This window comes from Peromyscus leucopus, chromosome 3 (genome assembly GCF_004664715.2).
Source record: "Peromyscus leucopus breed LL Stock chromosome 3, UCI_PerLeu_2.1, whole genome shotgun sequence".
In the NCBI taxonomy this organism is placed as follows: domain Eukaryota; kingdom Metazoa; phylum Chordata; class Mammalia; order Rodentia; family Cricetidae; genus Peromyscus; species Peromyscus leucopus.
In genome coordinates, this window is record NC_051065.1 from 24,901,778 (window position 1) to 24,915,190 (window position 13,413).

Below are 13,413 nucleotides of genomic sequence, written 5' to 3' on the forward strand. Positions count from 1 at the left end.
TCATCCATCAATCCCTGCCCCTTTCATAATTTAGTAAGTTTTTCTGAGTGTTTTCCCCCAGTTTGTATGTGATGACTAATTCTTTTTTGAAAACTGTTTAATTGCATTTACATTGGATTGTAAGGATTGAACATACCCACCCCAAACATGTTAAGGAAGCATACTATCAACGCTATGTCCCCAGTCTAATCCCTCTCTTAAAAGATTTATTTTTATTTTTAATTGTGTGTGTGTGTGTGTGTGCACATACATATATACAAACATGCATGTGCTATGTTGACCTGCATGTGAGTGCCTGTGGAGGCCTGAAGAGGGCATTGAATTCCCTGGGGTAGAGTTACAGGTAGTTGTGATCTGCCTGATTTGGTGTTGAGAACTGAACTCAGGTCTTCTGCAGGAGCAGCAAGCATTCTAAACCACTGAGCCATCTCCCCCCACCCTTCTACTTCTTTAAAATGTCGTACATCTCACAATGTTGCTTTGAAAGCAAAACAAGTCATATCAGACCATTATCTGGCTATGTCACTGATGATTAATGCAATATTTTAGATCTGAAATGCACCCTCAAGGCCCATTTGTTAGAGACCCATTCAGTGGCTCACAGTGGTACTGGGAGTTGATGGAACTTTCCAGGAGATGAGGCCTGGTGGAAGGAAGTTGGTTCAATGGGTCATGCTCTTGAAGGAGATGTCAGGGTGACAGTCTTTCTCTACTTGCTCCCTGACAGCTACAAGGTGAGCAGCTTCGTTCCAACATGGGCTTTTTTTACTGTGATATTCTGTCTCACCATATGTCCAAAACCAACAGTACCAGCCCATTGTTGACTAAAACTTCTGGGACCATGAGCAAGAAGAAACCATTCCTTCACTAACACCTCTGGCACTTTTTCACAGTTATGAAACAAATCTACACCACAAGTATGAAGGATTGCTTATCAGTATTACACTTGATATAATATAATGCAAAGTTTTGCTGTGGACCTACTTTTAAGCATGTTCATTTCAATGATATATTAAAATTATCAGAGATGTTTAAGAACATCACTTCTTCCTGGTTTTTTAGCCATAGCTGTTAATCTTCTGGGTTATATGTAAATTTTGTAATTAATAGGGTAGCTGGTAAGACAAAAAGTTGATAATTAATTCAATTATCATTATAGTCATTTTTCTACAGTGTAGTTTTTAAAATAAAGTGATGACATACAGAATTCATTAATGCTCACATATATCCCATACAAAAATGTATAGATAGAAAAAATATAAAAAAATACTCATTACTACACCTAATGTTCTACATACAAATAGAACTGTGTTCAACCAGGGATTCCATGTAGCATGTTCTTTATTCAGCAAGGTTTAATCCTTTCTCAATTCTGACAAAACTGTATTATTAATCTGACAATAAGTCAGGGAAAGTGTCTGCAGAAATTGGCAATCTCATCAAAGGTCTGCTCCCCACACGACTACATTTCCATATAGAAACCAACGAGCCAAGGACAGGTCTGGAAATAGGTTCTGACTCATCCCATATGTGGCTGTCAAGTCAAATGGGATGCCAGAGCATACAAGCTGGATCCTCCAGCTTTTCCTGAGGCCTTATTGTCAGACAGCTGAAACTGAGATAGGAAAATGGAAAAATGTGAGATTTTCTTTGACAGTTCAGACAATCAGGCTAGTTATTAAATAGAAAGTGATGGTCTAAATTGAAAAAAAAAAAGAAACTTTAGAATGCCCTAAATATGATTACATGTGAAATCAACTATTACATGTGATTGCAGACCAAATGTGAGCTGTTAAGTTGGTTAAGTATTTGTGGAAAATACAAATAGAAGTTCCTAGTCTACACTATTTTCTTGGGTCTCACATACTTAGGTCAAAGAGAGCCACAACTTCATTCAGCTGGGCTACAATACTTCCCAAAAGAGCAACGAGGATGAGTTTTCCAAGTTTTTTAAAAAGGTTATTTTTTAAGAGGGTTTGCACATAGATATGTCATATAGGAAATAAGGATCTTTAATTTCAGAATACAGTTCTCTCCATCTCTTGAGGGGATATGGTCAGTTAAAAGCTGTTAGTTTTGAAGGTGTACCATACATCAATGAACAAAAGTGTTCTCTCTAAGGATATTTATATTCATTTAATAAGAAAAGTAAACCATATGTTTTTCCAGAAAAGACCAAATTACTTAAACCATGGCTTTTTTAAAAGAATACTTTGAAATATGATTTTCTAGTGCCATTTCCCAATCTTTTTGGTAAAGACAACACTATGTTTTTGTAAAGTTCACAAATCAAAACCTGCTTACTCATGCAAAATTTATTAAACTGCATCTTCCAGCTGAAGGGAAACTGTAGGACAGGATTAATTAGCACAGCATGTGTGAAAGCTTTCTCTCTCTGTTCCTGTCAGTTGCTATGGTTACACTACAGGAAGAGAGCTACACTACCTTTTAAAAAACATGAAGTTCATGGGTGATTATCAAAACTTCTGATATTAATGTTCAGTCTGAATTGAAAGTGGAAAAGAAAAGTGAGGCGCACACCAGATGAGGGCAGCTTGTTTGCATGGTGCATCATGGCTAAGTTTGTGCACCTAGAGGGTGCAGGTGCCCATGGGCTCCTAGAAGGGCTTTCCTAACAACATGTACACAGCTTTAGTGTCGCCACTTCTAATGAGGGCAGACCCGGGAGGAGAGTCCTGCTATTAACAACTACTGCTGACAGACATTTCAGAGTTGGGCTACCACTATTCCTGGATAGAATCTTAGATTTCCAGAAGCAAAGAAGTTTTGTAGCTTACAATTTTCCAATGAAAGAATTCCTTTCCCCATGTCTATAACATAGGTAACTCATAGATAAGATCTGCTGCCACCTTGAGTTTGGTCCCATCCTCCAGCAGGGACAAAGACAAAATCCCAGGACTATATTCTCAACATTTGTCTAGACAATGGACACTCTCCAGCTCTTCCTTTGATTGTTCTCCCTAGTGAGTTACACCCTGCTGATCACTTTCCTTATTTTAAATTTCTTCCTTTACTTCTTGCCTAAAGAATAGTTAACCAGGAATGACATGACATGCCTCTGAGACCTTATCATATTCGTCTCATACTGGTTTTGAATGGGCTATATATTTAAATCAGTATTGTCTAATTTAGAAATTCATGCATTAAATACTGGGTGTGTAATGCAATGCATAGAGGCAAAGCTTTTAGGAAGAGTTTGGTTCATGAGAGCTTTGACCTGATAATGGATTGATTCAAGGACACCACTGTGGGAGTTCACAGAGGCTTCCTAGTGAGAAATTACTCAGGGTCTGAGAATTTGAGCTTGCTTTACCCAGCAGGGCTGCATAATGGGATGATTTGACCATGGGCTTGTTTACTAGGTGTTTGAAAGGGTCTATCTACACTTGGCCATATGGTATGCTTTGATCTTGCTAGGGGGAGGTCTTTTGCCCTGCCCCTTGGCATTGTTAAAAAACAAACAAACAACAACAACAACAAACAAACCCTTTGAATAAACAAAGTGGCTGTTGGGTATTGATCCAGGACCTCTTAAAGTTATCCTGTGTTTCTGTCTTTCTTCTTGTCAGCTAGGTCTTTCTATCTATCTATCTATTATTTCTTAATTCCTTTCTCTCCACCTAAGAACCTTCAAAATATGGGAGCGGGCTTCCATACACCTCTGGTCAGGTAGCCCAGGCTGTATAAGAAAAGTAGGTTGAGCAAGTCATGGGGACCAAGTCAGTAAGCAGTCTTCCTCCATGGTCTCTGCTTTGGATCCTGCCTCCAGGCCCCTGCCCTGCTTGGCTTCTTGCCTGGTCTTCCTTCAGTGATGGATTGTTACCTGACACTATAGATAAAATAAACCCTTTCCTTCTGAAGTTGCTTTGGTCTTGGTATTTTACCGAGCTATAGAAAGCAAACTAGGACAATTTCCAAAGAAAAAGAAAATGCTCATGTCATTGAGTTTTATATACAGGACTTTTAAATTTTTACTCTTGTATAGGAAATAAAAATGCATGCTTCTCTGAGAGATGTTTATTGAAATGAAATGAATAGATATAGTCAGGCCACTTAGAATGATTGGGCTAAATACTGTTTGACAAACTACTTGTTGTGGATTAGCCTGTGCATTAAATGAAGCTTCAGCGGACATGCCAAAGCAAATCACCTGATATTGGTTACAGAATTACCCAGGTAGTTACATCTGCACAGGTTCCTAGGGCTCTCTAGCCTTTTTTTGTTTTTTGTTTTTGTTTTGTTTGTCTGTTTGTTTGTTTTCTTCGCTTGGTTTTTGGTTTTTAAATGAGGGGTTGGAAGTCTAGGGTCCATAAATTGGACTAATAGATGGGCACCTGCCATTCTAAATAAATTCTTTTGGAAAGCAGCTAGATCCAGTTATTCACATGTGAGATGGCTGCATTTGTACTAAACAGCTAAGAGTAGCTGGCAGATGCTCTGTGACCCAGAAAACAACTTTACTTAGAATCTGACATTCTGGGTAAGAAAGGTCTCCTGATACTTGGGACAGACTAATTTTAGTGCTCATCAAGTAATCAATTTCAGTAATCCTACAGATGTAATCCTAAAAAAATCTTCATTAGATGTATAAAAATCATATATACCCCAGTTCCTCCAAAGCTTTCACCTAAGCAGTTCTGCATCACTGATCCTGTCCCATCTGCATGAGCAGAGGGTGTAGAAGCATTTTCAACGGGGCATGAGTTAATAAGCCACCATTTCACAGCTCACTGGCTTATGTTTCTAGTTTCTGCTTCTCAGTTCATGAAACTCGATGTATTATTCTAATTCCAGATGACAGCACCACACAGCAAATGAATGCCTTGACCTGAGCAGATTGGCAATTCTGATGGATTGCCATGTCCACACTGGCTTGATACCAACTTTTATTATTGTTAGGTTTTTTTTTTTTTTTTAAGATAAGATTGTAGACTGGACATGAACTTGGTATGTAGCTGAGGCTGAACTTTAATTTCTGGTCTATGGCCTCCATCTCCTGAGTGCTGGAGTTACACATGTAGAATTGGCTTATTGGATGTTGTATGTCACACCCAGGGCCTCATGAACTAGATTGTACCCTACCATCTGATTTGATCTACACTCATTACCATTTTTAAATTAAATGTAAAAAACACAAAGCTTGTCTTAAAAATCTAAGTTTTAAATTAAGACATAGTGTGGTTGATATATTGTGCACCCCAATAAACTTATCTGGGGGTCAGAGAACAGAATAGCCATGATATTAAACATAGGTTTAGGCAGTGGTATCACACGCCTTTAATCCTAGCATTCAGGAGGCACAGATCTGTCTGGATCTCTGTGACTTCAAAGTCACACTGGAAATAGCCAGGCATGGTGACACATGCCTTTAATCCCAAGGAGTGATGGCAGAAAGCAGAAAGGTATATAAAGTATATGTTAGGCTTTCAGCAGCAGTTCAGCTGAGATCCATTTGGGTGAGGACTCAGAGACTTTCAGTCTCAGGAAACAAGATCAGCTGAGTAATTGGCAAGGTGAGGTTGGATGTGGCTTGTTCTGTTTCTCTGATCTTTCAGCATTCACCTCAATATCCCAATACCTAGCTCCGGGTTTGTTTTTATTATTAGGACGTCTTAAGATTTGTGCTACAACATATTACTCACAACTTTTGAGGCATTGGCTTATAAAGAGTATTAAGTAATAATATTACCTGGAACATCATTGCATATGCATTTGGGTATATTGAACAAAGGATATTTATTAACAAGAAGGGATGGCTCACCTGGTAAGAGCACTTGCTTACAGGAATGATGACCTGAGTTTGATTCCCAGAATCACATGATGAAAAAACAACTTTGGCACATGTAGTACTCTAGTGTGCATGCACATACACACATTCAATGCTCTCTCTCTCTCTCTCTCTCTCTCTCTCTCTCTCTCTCTCTCTCTCTCACACACACACACACACACACACACACACACACACGTTTTAAAAGATATTTATCGGCTGGGCAGTAGTGGTGCATGCCTTTAATCCCAGCACTCAGGAGGCAGAGCCAGGCGAATCTCTGTGAGTTCGAGGCCAGCCTGGGCTATCAAGTGAGTTCCAGGAAAGGCACAAAGCTACACAGGGAAACCCTGTCTCAAAAACCAAAAAAAAAAAAAAAAAAAAAAAAAAAAAAAAAAAAAAAAAAAAGATATTTATTGAAATAATTACAGTTATAAGGTAAAAAAGTGGGAATACAGATCAGAAAGGAAGAAGTCAAAGAATCTTCACTTAAAGATGATATGGTAATATACAAAAGTGACCCTAAAACATTTACCAGGAAATCCTACAAACTGATAAACACTTTCAGCAAAGTATCTGGTTATAAAATTAATCCACAAAAATCAGAAGCCTCCTATATACAAACTGAGAAAAAAATCAAGGAAACTACACCACTTTTCACAATAGTCCCAAATATAATAAAATAGTTGAGGGTAACTCTAGCCAAGCAAGTGAAAGATTTGTATAATAAAAACTTTAAGTCTTTGAAAAAATAAATTGAAAAATATATTAGAAGATGGAATGATCTCTTATGCTCATGGGATTTAACATAGTAAAAAAAATCACCATCCTACCAAAATTAATATATAGAATCAATGCAATCACCATCAACATTCCAACACAATTCTTTATAGAACTGGAAAAGACAATTCTCAGCTTCATATGGGGGGAAAAACCCAAAACCCAGGATAGCTAAGCAATCCTGAACAATAAAAACTTCTGGAGGTTACACCACTCCCAATTTCAAGTTGAACTAGAAAACTAAGTAATAAAAATAACATGGTGCTGGCATAAAAGCAAAGATGTTGATCAAGGGAATTGGAGTCCCAGACATAAATCCACACATCTATGGACACATGATTTCTGATAAATAAGCCAGAAATACACACTGGAAAAAGTCAGAATCTTCAACTAATGGTGCTGGCCAAACTGGATGTCTGCTTGTAGAAGAATCCAAATAGATTCATACTTATCCTCCCGTATAAAACTCAACTCCAAATGGATCAAAGACCTCAACATAAAACCAAACTCACTGAACCTGATAGAAGAGAATGTGGGGAATAAACTCAAGAAAGTAGATATAAAAAAAACCCAAATAATCCAATTAAAAATGAAGTGCAGATCTAAATAGAGAATTTATAAAAGAGTAATCTCAAATGTTCAACATACTTAGTGTCTTAGTTAGGATTTCTATTGCTGTGAAGAGACACCATGACCATAACAATTTTTATAAAGGAAAATATTTAATTGAGGTGGCAGTTTACAGTTTCAGATGTTTAGTCCGTTATCAGCATGTCAGGGAGCATGGCGGCATGCACGTAGACAGGGTACTCGAGAAGGAGCTTCTACATGTTGATATGCAGGCAATAGGGAGTAGACTGTCACACTGAGAAAAGCTTGAGCAAAAGAGACCTCAAATCCCACTCATCCATTGTAGTGCAAACTCTACAGTGTTTCTCTGAAAGGTGGAAATCGATCTACTTCAAGATCCAGGTATACTACTCTAACATATATCCAAAGGATATTCTGTCCTATCACAAGGACACTTGCTCAGTCATATTCATAATGCTCCAGTCATAACAGCCAGAACCTGGAAACAACCTAGATGGCCCTAAACAGAAGAACAGATAAAGAAATTGTGGTACCTTTACACAGTGAAGAATTACTCAGCTGTTAAAAAAAAGATGACATCATGAGGTTTGCAGGCAAATGGATGGAACTAGAAAATAACATCCTGAGTGATGTAACTGAGATTCAGAAAGATAAATATGATATGTATTCATGTATATGTAGATATTAGCTATTAAATGATAACCACGCTACAATCTATAGACCCACAGAGATTAGGTATAGTGGAAGGGATTAGGGGTGACACATGGGTCTCTTTAGGGGATGGTGAATTTAACAGATTTCATGGATGAGCTGAGTACAGGGGGACTGGAGCGGGAGGATCAGGTGTAGAGGGGGGGATATGAAGTTGAGGGAAGGAATGGAGGGGGAGGCAGCTAGAACTGAGGGACATTTGAGGGGTGATATGGAAACCAAGTGCAGTGGAAACTTCCTAAAATATATAAAGGTGATCCTAATGAAATCTCCAAATAATGAGAGAGACAGAGTCCCAACTGGCCATCTCTTGGCACCAAATGAGGCATCCAGTTCTGAGACTGGATTACATCCAATTGAGTTGTTGGACAAAGAGGTGCAATGGAAATCCCCCAACAACTCAGGCTGTTGGCAAAGACAATAGGCTGCTCTGCACAAATGACAGCAAGACCCCAATGATGAAGACAACACCCACACAACTCATTGAACACAGAGAAATTGAACTGGTGATTCTTGTGCCTTCTCTTGCGCTCCTTTCCTTCTGTTGGTTTGCCTTGTCCAACATTGATGTGACGGTTTTTGTTTTATCTTGCTGTATTTTATTTTGTTATATTTTGTTGTTATCTCTTAGATGCCTGTTCTTTTCTAATGAGAGATGGAAAGAGAATGAATCTGGATGGGAGGGGAAGTGAGGAGGAACTGGGAAGAGCAGAGGGAGGGGAAACTGTAATCAGGATACATAGTATGAGAAAATAATATATTTTTAATAAAAGGGGAAAATTTTAAAAAGATATTTATTGAAATAATTATAACTATAAGGTTTAAAAAGGTATAATTTTATGCCAAAGGCATGATTTTCACACCAGGGAAACATCTATTTACAATCTATCTATCTATCTTACAAGAAATGTTACATGTAGTTATTAATATATTGATTTTTAGCTTTTAAAAGAAGTAAAAAATTAAGACAAATTTATGAGAGAATCATTTTTACTTATTTCCTAAAGTGCTTTCCTTTTAAAGCAGAGGAAAACAATGTTCTTGTTTTCAGTCATAATAACAACATACCTGTGACTTAGTAATTTATAAAGAATAGTAGTTTTATGGCTAAGGAGTTCATGAGTATGATGCTGGACTAACAGGAGCAGATGCCAAGTCCCACAGCCAAACATTAGGTGGCGCTCGGGGAGCCCTACAGTGGAGGGGGAGGAAGGATTGGAGAAACCAGAGGAATCAGGGGCACCATAAGGTTATGGCCCACAGAATCAACTAACCACCACTCATCAAAGATCACAGATAATCAGGGAGCCTGTAGGGGTCTGACCTTGGTCCTCTGCATATATGCTATGGCTGAATAGCTTGGTGTGCTTGTGGTATTAGTAATACTGCAAAAAGGGACTGTCTCCAACTCTCGCCTACTTGCCAGATCCTCCTACTGGGTTGCCTCATCCATTCTTGATATGATAGTACATACCTGGTCTTACTGTAGCTTGTTTTGCCCTGTTTCATGGATGTTCCTAGGAGGCCTGCTCTTTTTAAAGGGGAAGCAGAGTGGGGGTAGATCTATGGGACAGGGGAAGAAGGAAGGTAGGGCGATAGACTGAAGGGGAGGAGGAAAGGGCCAGGGAGCCAGACCAGAACCATGATAGGTTTCTAACAGCCCTGCAAGGGACTGAGCCTTAGTTTCAGTTTACTGGAACTGGCTGGAGCTGAGCAAGCAGTTCTCTGGAAGACCACAACTCAGGGGCAACCAATCAGCAGGCACCCCACAGCCTTCTGCTGGCTCAGCAGGAGACCCACAGCCTTCTGCTAGCTAAAGATAGCTTTTCCTACACTGCAGCTAGAAGGTCCCTAACCACTAGAGCCTACCACCAATCAGCCCCCAGACTAATCTTTCTTCCACCAATCAGCACCAGATTAATCCCTCCTCCCTGGAATTCCCCTAAGCTTAAAAGGACCTTTCTTTGGGGTTGCTATTTGTCACCCCAACATGTTGGAAATCATAAATGCTCTTGTTGATTGCATACGTGACTGATGGTCTTTCTTGGTGGCTCCTCTTGAACCTTAACAGAGGTTAGGGGAAGAACCATGGTTGGGATGTAATGTATGAGAGAGAAATTAAAAGAAAAGAATACGATGCTAGAATTAGCTAGGCATCTAGTAAGGGCTTTGTACAGTGAATCACAACAGACCAAAGAGCATCACACGACAAAACAGAGAAAATATGTAATTTTGGTTCCTGTTCCTTCCTCTTAAGAAGATGCTAAAGCATCATGGAGGCTGAACCCTCATGACCTCATCTAGTCCTAATTACCTTCAGGTAATACCAGGTCCTAACACTAACAGAAACGTGAGGATTAAAACCAAAGGTTTTAGCTCTTGAGGGATACATTCAAATCATGACAAAGTTCTTACTGGGCCTTATCATAGATAATTCAAATTATAAAAGTCACTGAATATGTTAGTGTTTATACTATACAAGCAGAACTGCTAAAAATTTATACAACAATTTATGTATAATCGTGTGAGTATTCTTAGGAGTTTGAATGCATTATATTTTTTAATGGTTGTAATAAAAAAGTGACCAGCACAGTGTAATAACCCTAAGGGTGCAGTAGTGGCATGCACATTCTGAAAGTAATAAACAGCTTCTAACTGGACTTAAGACTCACTCAACAAGAGAGAAATCATGCCTGGTACTGGTCAGCCAAGTCTGCCCAGGGCTTGTGACGTCTCAGATCTCAGAGGAGAACCTATGGAAGGCACTTTACTAAACCGTCATACTCTGAGACTACATTCTAAATACTTGTCCTTATACACACAGATGAGTGTAGGCCCAAAGGCTCATCAAGGAAGCTGCACAGACCCACCATTACAAAAAACCACAGCCAATAAAACTGCAGACATGTGAGGTTCAGGCTCAATGGCACAGCTACAGCACACTCCTGCACTTACTGCAGCGGAAGGGACAGAATGATTGTACGAATCAGAGCATCGGGGAGCTTTCTATGAGATTGTATCACTTAGGAACATCCGAGGCTACACCCATAAAGTCTCACCACAATGATTGGCTGCCTAAACACAAGCTGAATAAGGATATCAAATACAGACATGCTAAAATGAACAGCGGTAAGTCCATAAGACCTCAACCCTACACAAAGAACTACAAAAAGCTAAGGAATGCTGGGAGAAACAGTCCTCCACAGGGAAGAGCACACTGATTGTTATCCAGTATCAAATACCTGGAAACATACACACAAGGAACAATATACAAACTGAGCAGGTTATATTTATGTATTTTGGAATACATGTGAATATATGCGTATGTATGTATGTATGTATGTATGTATGTAACAAAAAGTAACAGAAAAAGAGGACATGAATTTGAAGGAGTATGGGGAAAGGTACATAGGAGGATTGAGACAGAAAAAGGGCAGGGGGGATGATCAATATAATCTCAAAAAAAGAAATAATTAAAAGTTAAAAATTTAGTGAGATTACTAGTGTCCCAATTTTGAAAAAAAATTAATACCCTGAGAAAATAATGAGCTTCGGGTCACAAGGTAGTAAGTGGCCATGCCAGGCTTCGAAGGCCCCATGTGACCTTCTCCCCATGAAGCCAGAACCTGTGCATGGTCTCTATGTGTGTGGTCTGATAGGATTTTCTGGTGAAGGAAAGAAGAAAGGAGTCCGGGGTAAGGAAGGCAAAGGAGGAAGAAGGAGCAAGCACAGTGAGACCCTGGCCCTTCCCCCCCCCCCCCAAATCTGAACAGACTAGAACAAATGTCTGAATTGCCCAGACAGCTGCAGAGCAATCACAAAACACCCTCAAGGAAAGAAACTGACCAAGGGATTTCTCTTGGGAAAAGCTCGTGAACCTTCAAGCCAGACTGTCAGATGTGCGTGGTTATTATCTGCTTTGTCTGCTGGCTTGTGTCATAGCTGTGAAGGCTTTGGAGAGTATTGATTTGCTAGAATCAGAAAACACACACACACACACATACACACACACTCACACACACACACAAGCACATATGTGTTCACATAAATCCCTACCAGGAGTTGGTTGACCCCAGGGCCTCACACATACTAAGCAATGACCTAAGCCCCTAATCCTTTCCAGGAGAACAGTGGGCCTTGTTTATCTTACAGGATTATTTGTAGATACTTTGAACCTGGGGGTGAATGCCAATCAAAAGAAAATAAAATCAACAGCATGGAAAGTAAACGTTCTTTGACATACTTTGACTAAACTTTGTAAATATTATATGAGATGTAAACAGACAATAATCTTTAAATGAACTAAGATGTTTTTACAACAGTAAACGTCCACCTAAACTACTTGCAAATTACTAAGGCAACTATTGAGGCAATTTAAGGGGGAAAAGTTTGTGCAATTGAATGAGTATAGTACTTTTAAATTTTACTGGTGCTCCCCAACCTTTCTGACAGCCCTGGCTGACCTGAAACTGTCTGTGTAGACCAGGCTGGCCTTGAACTCACAGAGACCCACTAGTTTTGATTTTCCATACCATACTTTTTGAGGAGAGGTCAAATCATACATTGGTGTCCCAACATTGCACTCAACACAAGATTTTAGAATAATTACAAGAAAACCTCTACTAACAGAAATACAGGTTTACTTTATTTTGACCATCCTGGTTATCCTAAAAGTAGGATTGGATGTAGCTAATACAGAAAAAAATAGTCACAACTTCAAATCTGTAAAACTAAAAATTGGGGAAATATTTTCAAAACTGCATAAATATACAGGTCTCACCACCACTGCAGAGAAGAATCCACAGTCTTCATTCTGGATGGGATGTAAATAGCCCTGTGTCTTCCTCAACATTATCACTGAGGTCCCATCTGCATCCACTGTCCCCAATCCATCCCCTTCTTTCTGTCCACATGCCACTCCACCCCTTACTTTTCAGTTCTGAGCCTTAAGAGCTCCTGGTTGGTCTGTCAGTCAAGAGGCGTATTCTCCTTTCCTTCCACAGACAAAGCAGCAGCTTTATGGTGTGTGTTTCAGCTTCTCTGAATCCACTTCATGAGACCACTACTATCAATGCTATTTGTGGTCAAACGCAGCTTATTGGCTCCTCTGACATGTCATGGAGAAAATGCATATGGTAGCTATCCTGGATATCCACCTACCCCACGTGCTTTCTGTATGCTTCCTCATCCTAGTCTATGCTCCCCAGAGGCTGTACTGAAGAATCTCCAATGGAGACCCCTGGTTTCAAGTCGGGTTTGGCCAAGGGAGATACACTGACCAAAGTGAGAGGGAAGGAGAAAACCAAGGTTCCTTTGCTTACTTCCCTTCCTCCTTCCCAGACGGACAGGATGCAGCAGCCATGGTGCTCACGGGGCTCCAACACCACTCTCTGCTGTAACCCCATGCCCATGGCAGACATGTGCAAAAACTGCACTGCTGCTAGCCTGGAAACATTAACCACCTTAACCACCTAGTTTCATAAACACTTCATTAAACTCTCCATCCAATCGCCCGCTTGAGTCTCCCTCTATCTCCTTTTAGG

The 13,413-nt window shown here is 39.7% G+C and overlaps 1 protein-coding gene across 6 annotated transcripts in view; it reads right to left on the reverse strand.

Annotated features, from left to right (window-relative positions):
• Window positions 1-13,413, reverse strand: part of Cdk14 (cyclin dependent kinase 14) — a 484,970-nt gene that overhangs the window by 154,141 nt on the left and 317,416 nt on the right. The gene's annotated exons all lie outside the window — the stretch shown is intronic.